Genomic DNA, 10,095 nt, shown 5'->3' on the forward strand with positions numbered 1-10,095 from the left:
ATAATCATTAGTTGCAGCCCTTGTTGCAATTATAACAATTGTGTCTGTTTGGGAACTTCAAATAAAGATTTTTGTTTTAACATTTTTTTATTGTATTCTATGTTTTTTCTATAATTTTATTTTTTATTAATCTTAATAAATCTCATTATTTCTCTACTCCTGTGTTTTCCTGTATAGCCCTGCCAATGACCTTGAGAACGAATGCCGTATAAATAAAATAGCCTTGCATTACAATTCGAGGTAAAAATGCTGAATATAAGTTAAACAAGAAACAGCAGTTTTCTCTCTGCCTCTGCTGCTCAGTCTGTCCTTATGCAACTCAGTGTCCTCACTCAACTCTGCCAATGTCAGCTATAAATAGCAGCACGGCCTCCAGGGCTCACAACTCACACCCTGAGCACTCACACAGAAATACAGCTGACAGGTCCTGCATGATAATGGCTGAGCTTTTATTTTCATCTGGAACATTTCAGTTTGTTCCCAGACTGAATTTGCAATGTTAAGTTGGTTGGACACCTCTACATTCATTATTATAAGTGAAAGCATTTCATGTTCCCCGCTTCCAGCTGGTTGACAGGGCAGAATTTCAAATGTAAACATGAAGCTACTATGCAAAGCGTAGAAGAAGGGATTGTTTCCTTTCCAAACCTTTTTGGATGCATGTGTGCACCATGAAACTCTGGTTTTATCTTATCATATTTTCATCTCTGGCTGCTGAGGATCGATTATTGATTCTGAGTTGGACACTAAGCTCTTCTAAAGTCTCTTTTTCTTTATCTAGAGGGAGAAACAGCCCAAGGGAGGCGGGTAGGGGGATACTTGGAGGTTTCCAGTTTGCCTTGTGTGCTGCCTTGATTCAAAAACACTCAGCAAGTCGTTGGCTGACTTGTTATTCAGGTTGGTGAAAGGCAGACTACTTGTCCTTGTGGAAAATAGTTGATGTAACTCGGTTGTAAAGATAGACATAAAAAAAAGTGGCATGAGATTTAACATCCCTGGTTAAAGAATAATTACTTATTTGCTCAATGATACCGTTACAGGCACGATAGACCGAAATCTTACTTGTGTCCTAGTGTATTTTCACGACCATAAGGCGCACCGTACTAAAAGGCACAGTCTCAGTTATGTGTGCCATTACTGTATTTAACACACACATAAGGCGCACCGGATTATAGGGCGTGGGTTTTATATACCGGTACATGTCCTCTACTAGGTTTAAATACCTCTACTGCGTATTTAAAAATAGAGCGGGAGCAAAACTGAGTATGTTTGTTCTTTATTCATGTATTTATTACAAAGTATTAATCAAACCCATCAAAGTCATCATCCTCTGTTTCTGAATTAAACAGCTGCGCTAAATCAGACATGCCAATTTCCCCTTCTTCACTGTCAGAGTCACTTTCCGTGCCGGGCGGCTCCTCGGAAATGATGCCGGCTTTTGCGAAAGCTCGAACAACAGAGCCAGCAGACACGTTAGCCCAAGCATCAACAATCCATCCCCAAACGGTGGCGTAACTTGCCCGGCACTGCCTTCCACTTTTCGTGAAACTTTCGTCTCCGTCGGTCATCCATCACTCCCACGCCGCTCGCAGCCTTACTTTGAACGGCCGGTTCACACCGATGTCGAGCAGTTGAAGTTCCTTTGTCAGACCTCCTGGAATAACAGCGAGCACAGCGTTCATTTTTTTCACCTTATTTTTCACATCGGCTGTGAGATGGGCAGTGGTGATGGTGATGCGTGGAAAAAAACCCACCTGGTCTCCTTACATACACCTCACTCAGCCACGCTTTCATCATCTCCTCATCCATCCAGCCCTTTTCATTTGCCTTAATAACGTCTCCAGCTGGAAAAAGTCTCTTTAGGCAAAGTCTTTCACTTAAAAATCACCATAGACGGCTGTTTCTGTCCATTTGCGTGGCAGCCAATCCACACCCACACTTCCCCCTTTAACGTTCTCATGGTGGTCTCAACAACATCCGCAGTAACAACACACATAGGGCGCACCGCAGTATAGGGCGCCGCACATTTTGAGGGAAAAAAAGACATTTACATGCGCTTATAGTCACGGAAATAAGGTAATTTTATTTATTTGCTGTATTATACTGTAAATAAGCATGCAAGAAAGCAGAAAGAACCATTTATAATGTAAAAAAATGATATTTAAACTAAATATATTGTTATAAGTCTGCTACCGTTTTATAAAAGATATATATATATATATATATATATATATATGTACCAAATCCAATCTTATTTGTTAAGCACTAAAAAACAATCACAGCTGATGAAAGTGCTGCACAGAAAATGTATTTTATACAATTATATATTCATATATATTGATCTGTGTATGTGTGTGAATCCTTAATAACAGGACTGAGATTAAACTGCTTTTTCCAACAGTGACCTGCCAGCAAAGGCTATCAGCACAAATCATACAACAGTACTAAATGTGCAGCATCACATAATTAAACAGCTGGGCCGTTACAGATGGCAAATGATCTAATGTCTCTGTCCTTTAACATTGATTTAAATTGCCCTCAAAGGAATATGAGATGATAACTTTAAATCCTTTTTTTTGTCATTCCAGGTTGCAGGGCTAGAAAACTTAAAAGCCTTTTCATCCATTTCAGTTCTGACCTTGGGGACCCGCATTAAAATGTTTTCCATATCGGAAAACGTTCTGGACAGAAATGAACATAAGTATAAAGGAAGTTGTCCAAAATACATTTATAGATGAAAGCCTAACCAGCTAGAGGGTCTGATATCTGTTTAACATGTTAGACAATCAGGCGCAATGATATACAGCTTACAGTTTTTTCAAATGCTGATCAGAGACGATTATGAACAGCAGATTATCCATCAGGGAGTGTTGGCATTAAATAAGTCATTTCTATCACCACAATGTCAGGCTGAGTGGAGGCTTTGAGGACCGAAATGCAGAGATTAGTAGGCAGAGATGAGTTTTGCTGATTTCATGAAGTACTCACAGGCAAATGAAGCAGGAATCCCAAAATCCAAAATAACGTATGCAGAAAAATCCAGAATATAGGAGACATCAGGGAAAACATACATGAGGAGCCAGGAAAAGACGAGGAACCAGCACTGAGGAACTGCACAGGGAGAGTATATATAGGAGACAAAGACTGGACTAATGAGCTGACAAGGAACAGGTGTGGATGGAAGCAACTAGAAGGAAGCCAAGGGGAAAGGAGACAAACACAAGGGGGCGACAAAGAGTAACTCAAGAACAAAACACTGCTAGAAAACAACTACAAACACACAAAGGTATTTGCAACACCTGACAACTTTAATTTCAACCACTAATTACTGTATATAATAAAATAGATTGTACAGATGTTCAAAATATACTACATACTTTACAGCAGGGGTGTGGCTGCAGGTTTTCTTTGCAACCAAGCAATGGCACACCAGACTCCAGTCATCTCATTAAGTCAGTCCAATCGTAACATGATGACTTGATTAGATGAATGAAGTCTATCAAAAAGGCTATCACATAGATATTTTTAAGTAAAAACGAACATAATGTCTCTTAAAATGACTAATCAATGGAATTAGATGACCTAAATGTTAACTATAGAGATATGGCCATTTTTCATTAAAGTAAGCATTTTGTAAAATCACCTACAGTAGCAGACAGCATTTTCCATCTGTCTATTTGTAGGCATGAGATGCAATTAAATTAACCTATAGATGTACTATAAGATTGGCAAATTACCCCACTTGAACCTGCTATTCACCCACAAATTAACCTATTTTTAATGAAGATGTTAAACCACAGGAGGAAAGATACAGATTACCCATATCCTCCCAACAAAAACCCACACAAAATCACAGATTTTCTGTGGGTTCATCAATATATCAACATATGTGTTACATTGTATTAATGTTCTTATAATATTATACAACAGCACCTTAATAAAGTAAAACTCATTATTGCATGGAACCAGAAATACGTCATTACTGTCTACACTCTGTGGCCGATGACCAGTTTTTACTACAGATCAGTATTCCTCCCATCTTGGATAAAATAATCCCAGGCTTCAACAGAGCATTTTGTTTTTCAGCAGCGTGTGCTTCAGCCAGGCAGAACCAAGTGGAGCACACAGCCTCTGGTCTCCCAGGCAACAAGCCAGGTTTCCTGGGGTAACAAATCACAAAGCCCATTGGTGGGAGGATGAGGAGCTCCCTGCAGCATTCCCATGGCAACCAACTCTGTGGTTTCTGAGAAATGATGGCATGTTTTTTTATACCTCTGTAACACCAGGCTCACCCCCATACAGACTGCATACATTTACTGACTGTAAAATAACAAAGTCCTATTTAAAGGAAAAAGAACCACTGTTCTTCTCTTAGCTGACAGGAGCAATAAAATCTGCTTTTCTTCGGCCTTTGTTTTGTTAAACTACTACGGCTCGATGAATACACAACATTTTTAACCTTGGTTTCCCTCCTGACTGACAACAAGGGCCTAAAGAGAGCTGATTATGGAAAGAAAACTATGAGAGATGTGAGGTTATTTTGGTTTCATTCTAAGCTTGCACTTATGAATTAGTTTATATAATACTTTCTATTTTTATAGGAGCAGCATTAGAAGTGTTATATTCTATAGATCATGGCTTAGTACCCTCAACTTAACGCAGGAAGCTACTTCAAGGGTTCAAAAACGCCGGCTAAATAAAGGCATTTGATAACCTGGTGTGGTGGAGCAGGGACCTTGATCAGGATCCAAGCCCCGGTTTCGGTTTGACAACAAGCGCCTGGTGGTCAAGTTCCTACTTGGATGCATCGGCTGGCCAAGCCAGAAGGAGTGACATCAGGTAATCGCCCAGTGGGTCCACCACCTGCAATGGGAACCATGAGGGATCTGTGGACCTGATCCATGGATGCTTAAACTAGCTCTGGGGATGTGGAACGTCCCATCTTTTGTGGGGGAAAGGAGCTTGTGCAGGGGGAGGAAAAATACCAGCTAGAAACATTCATGCTTGCCTGCACACATAACCCAGACTCACACATAACCAGACTCTGGAACCCAGCTCCCCAATTCTCTTCTACTCTTCTACTCTGGAGTGGCCTACAGAGAGGTGCGGAAGGCAGAGGTGGGCCTGGATCCGAGTACTCAGGGTTTGCTGGGAATGTCTTGTGGAGAACTCGAGCAGAGACGTATCCCAATCCCTTCTCTGGGAGAACTTTCCCAGATTCAGGGGGAGGTAGGGGACAACCGTGTTCTCTGCCTCTGCTGTCAATAGAAAGCATCTGCGGTGATCAGCAGAAACCTAGTGGTGGATACTGGCAGTAAAGGCTGATTTATACTCAGAAAGCAGGTCGTCTGCGTCCGCGCAGTTAACACAGATATGCCCCCCTCTCCCCTTCCGCAGACAATCTCTTGCAGCTCTCCGAAATTGTAGGTGACCACAGACAGTGCTGCAGACAGGAGGCCTCTGATTGGTCAAATCTACATCCGCTCTACACTATGCGTATTTCCTGTTTGGTATCTTACTGGCTTGTTTTGTTTGTATCACCGCTATTGTGAAAAATGACTCATGAAGGTGCGCGAGGACGCTCGTTTTCGCCCTCATGTCCCTCTGTTGTCACACAAAGTTGCCACAACTTCCTCACCGCCTTGGTTGTATCTAGTAACACAGCTAGTTCGTGATTGTCCCTCCTGCGTTGTAGTGTGCAATAACATAGCGCAGACCACGCTTCAAAATTGGGCATAAATCAAAAATATCTGTGATAAGCTCCGCTGCACTGCTGCGGGAGAATAACCAGCCCTTTAGGGATGCTGTCAAGCTGAAGAAAGACTCCTACTGACCCTGGCTGGCTTCCTAGGTCAGCAAATAGGTATTGTAAGTCAATATGTCGCTGCCCAGTAGTTCGCAAAGGTAAAAACCGGGAGATGGTGGGAGAGACTATTTAGAAAGACTATCGTCACACCCTGCGATTCTGGGGGTAAAGCAGTGGTTAGTGTTTTCAGTGGGAGTGGGGAGCTGTTGATCCATCGTCCGACGGTGTAAGGAATACTTTCAGGATCTCCTTAACCTGGTAGATGCAACTTCTATTGGGAGAGAAGATCCGAGTGAGATCCGTTCATCACCAAGGCTGAGGTAACCAAAGCGGTGAAAGAACTTGGCGGTGGCAAGGCTTCAGGGGAAGATGAGATCTGCCCCTAGTACCTTTGGTTGAGGTTGAGGTTTGGCTGTCCAGTTAATTTATTTTTTTTGTTTTGTTACTGTTAACTATACTAGCTTTAGCCAAGAAGTAAAGAGTACTCAACACTCAAGTGGGACGACTTCCTGAAAAGTAGCCAATCACTGACGGTCTATTTTATCAGGTTGGCTCCTCCCTCAGAGAGACACAAGTTGACAAAAGCACAGAAATGAGTCCAAATGCGAACAGGAGAAAATCAAGCGGTGCATAAAAGGCAAGAGAATGCAGAGAAGGAGCATGACCTCATGCTTGTAAAAAAAAATGGCTGCTTCATGGTATTAAATCTGCATGCATATGTTCGGAAAAAAATTACATTATGTTTTTTATTTGATTTGTTTTAGCTTTTTGCATAAAGTCATTAACACTTTCACCAAACATCCTAAGGCTCATGGTGTAGAAAACCCAAAGAACAGGCTCAGTTTTCTGTTTTATTGCTCCATAAAAGCAAAGCATATCTCTAAGAAGTAACACTACTGCTCCCTGTTTGTTTATAGCATTTTTCTATAATTCAATGATTTAGTGTCCAACAGTGCTGGGCAAAAAGAAAATATGAGACACACATATACACTGGACAGTAAAGGCCTGTTTTTATCATCTTAGTCTTACTCAGTGGTTGCCATGGCAATGTTTGAGAATGAGGCAGTGAGCAGCAGCACCATGGTTTTGATCACTTTCATCTGATGCAACATTTACCATAACCCCAGCACCATCCTCCCCCGCACATCCACACGAACAGATCTACACAGGCCGAGAGCTTTTTCTCACTTTTATCTCCAAGAGTTTTCCGATTATGTAGGTCACCTCTATCTGGAAGAAAAGATGGAGCAGCAAAATAATCCATCCACACACATGCAGACACTCAGAAAGTAATCATTTGACCGATTCTGTGGCTACTTATATCTCCGCTGGTCTGTTTGTGACCCTAAGATGGGATTCTGGGAGGTAGGTTGTATTCTTCTTTGTCCTTTCTTGTTTCAACTCTATTTACATTACCTTCACCTCCTCCGTCCGTCTATCTAGCCTTTGACCTACATTCCCTTTAGCGCCTCAGCCCTGCTCTGTCTTGTCTTCCTCTCTGGGATCAAACACAGTGAGAGAAACACACACATATTAGCCATCACAGCAGGAGCTCTGTGAGGTGGAGTCACCAAGTCCACTCGGATATGTTAGGGTGGAGTTCGAAAATAGAGTGCCAAGCTAAGCCTGTGTGAACCCTGTTCCAAAACAGTGCATGTCAGAAGCTGAACTATAGAGGTTGTGTGGAAATATCACCTCCTACAGACACCAGCACCTAACTCTGAATTCATAGCTCCACAGTGACCCCTGTAGAGTCATGTGCGACACTGCAGTCATGGTTATCTATCAGGTCAGCTCTGCTGACACCATGTGGTGAGTCTCATAGCTGCTTTTTATGACATTGCCCTAATTCTAAAATGCAATTTAGAACACCAAAAAATACAGGTGTTTGAACTGGTAGCTTCATTTTTATAAATATTAAACAGGCTTGTAGAAGTGCTAAGCCTAAATAAAAAAGTCAGGCCTGTGTTTATGACAGCCTTCAATCTACATGTTGCATTTGTTCGTGAAAATGTTTATTGTTGAAGACATTTTAAAATATTTAAATGAGTTTTAATTCATTTTGAGGTGTTTTTATCAGCCTTATCTATTTTAGAACTAATTTACATTTTCTCTTTACATTGAGGGAATTAGTTTTTCAAATCGGGTTGAGTGAACTATTTTTCTTTTTTTTTAAATTATAATTTATTTATTTTTTTTCTTGGTCCTTTTTTGGTTTGGTTCTAGATTAGCGCTCTTCATTTTTCATCCAGGTTTTAATTCACATTAAAATTAACTGGAATGTCTCCTGAAGACAAAGATAGGACCTAAACATGAAGTTTTATTACATAAACTCGTATTTCATAAGGCATCATGGGTATTAAAGGCATTGGTAATTGGAGTAAGATATATTCTATTTGCATGTTTGATAATTTTTAGTTTACTCTGACTCTAAGCGGTGCACTGTTTTTGTTAAGTGTGTAGCTAAAGGCTGGTGAATTAGCCCCTTTGAGTAGTTCTACATATTTCACACAATTCCTTTCCATTTAATCTCTTCTAAAGAAGAGCAGAAGCAGAAGAGCTATATGTGTATATATTTTATCTCTTTTTATTCTTATTTTTTTATCTTTACTTTATTGTATAGTTGGATGTGTGTATATATTATATAAAACTGTAACTGGAGCGTGTAACAGAAGTAATTTCCCTCTGGGATTATTAAAGTATTTCTGATTCTGAATAAAATCAATTTTCTACTGATGGTTACACAACACAACATATTTTGGCATCAATTATTGAGACGATTGGTTATAAGAATGCTTAACTGAAACTTATACAAATCATATTTAACACACATTGTAGTACACTATATTACTATTTATTATGGTTTAATCAAACAGGATTTAATCCTTGAGTTTCCTGGTTCAGTCTGGTTCAGATTATGACCCCATTATGCCAATTATTCTTCATAGCCTCTTGGCATGTATTATTAGTTGGAATCATAAAATCATATCTCCTGATAAAACATGAGTACATTGCATATGATAAGATTAGCAATCAATTTGCAAAAACGGGTATAAATTAATCTGTTGGTTATAAAGTGACACATGGAGAACATTAAACTCCTCTATTTGTTACCTAAAGGAATCAGGTACCAACTAACCAAAGCAAAAGGTACAAATTGACAAAGCTGCACGCTAAAGGTAACAGAGGAAATAGTTTCTCCCATTTTAGTGCTCAGTTTTTTTTACTTTCCTCGCCAAGCATAACATTTTTGCTGCAGCCTGAGCAGAGTTAGATAAGACGAGGTGTTTTTCCCAGCTGCTTTCATGCAAACTGCGTTGAGTGATGGTGTTTTCTAATTTCCTTTAAAAACATCCACCACCTCATCATACACAATAAGTTTGGACTACTGCTATTATTTTGTGTAAAGTTACATTTCTATTCTAAATCTAACTACTACCAGTGTATTACTAAATCAAACCTTAACCATAATCTCACTCGCAATACACCCAAAAAAGTGAGGTCTATTAGATTAATACCAGGCTTTGGTCCAATGAGCCTATTGGTTAGAAAAAAACATCTTTTATATCATCACTCATCAAACCTAATCATTCTTTTTTAGCGCATTTTTCAAAAACATTTTCCTTTTTCCACCTTCTTTGTCTTTAGAACCTGAACCAGAGTGGGACGTTTTTCAGTTTGAGGACATTCAGTCCACAGCGCATTGTCAAATCGCTTAATGATTTAAACAAAACAATAATGTTAGATGTTAGCCTTCATTTATTGCATTGGAAGTATGTGCAGCCGTGGTCTTCCCTTCCCGGAGGTAAGAAAAACCTCCACTTCCTCCCATTCTTCATCTGTTTGCTAATGGGATTCCAGTCCATCCTGTGGACCTGAGTGTTGCCAGTCCTCTCCGTCTCCAACCAGCTGACAAAAACGTCAACAACTGCAACTGGAACAACAAGCTTCAGAGAAACGCCATCCTCTGCAGCAAGGGTTGGACTCACAGTAAGTTTTTTTTTATATTCTGTCTGCTCCATTTTTATTCTTCGCCTTTTCAAACTCTTTAAGCTGTCACATGTTTTCTTTTATATCTGCATGATTGAAATTGTGAGTCTTTAATTGAATGTTTAAACCTTTACCATCTTTAACTGTTATATAGTTGCAAGCATGTCTTTATAGCTGCTGTTTAAAAAAGACCTACGTTAATATTTTCCTATTAGTTTTACTCACCCAGTTTTTGTGTATATATTCAGAACCAAGAAGGTTAGCTTTCAAATAATGTAATTTCGGCTTACAGTTCCTAA

The 10,095-nt window shown here is 39.9% G+C and overlaps 1 protein-coding gene across 1 annotated transcript in view; it reads left to right on the forward strand.

The window, feature by feature from the left end:
- Window positions 1-9,689: 9,689 nt before the first annotated feature.
- Window positions 9,690-10,095, forward strand: part of kcnmb2 (potassium channel subfamily M regulatory beta subunit 2) — a 21,202-nt gene continuing 20,796 nt past the window's right edge. The window contains exon 1 of the mRNA XM_015385793.1: window positions 9,690-9,796. The gene's annotated coding sequence lies outside the window, so the exon portion shown is untranslated. The remainder of the gene's footprint in view (window positions 9,797-10,095) is intronic.

This window comes from Cyprinodon variegatus, unplaced genomic scaffold (assembly GCF_000732505.1).
Source record: "Cyprinodon variegatus isolate N-32 unplaced genomic scaffold, C_variegatus-1.0 Scaffold348, whole genome shotgun sequence".
Taxonomy (NCBI): Eukaryota; Metazoa; Chordata; class Actinopteri; order Cyprinodontiformes; family Cyprinodontidae; genus Cyprinodon; species Cyprinodon variegatus.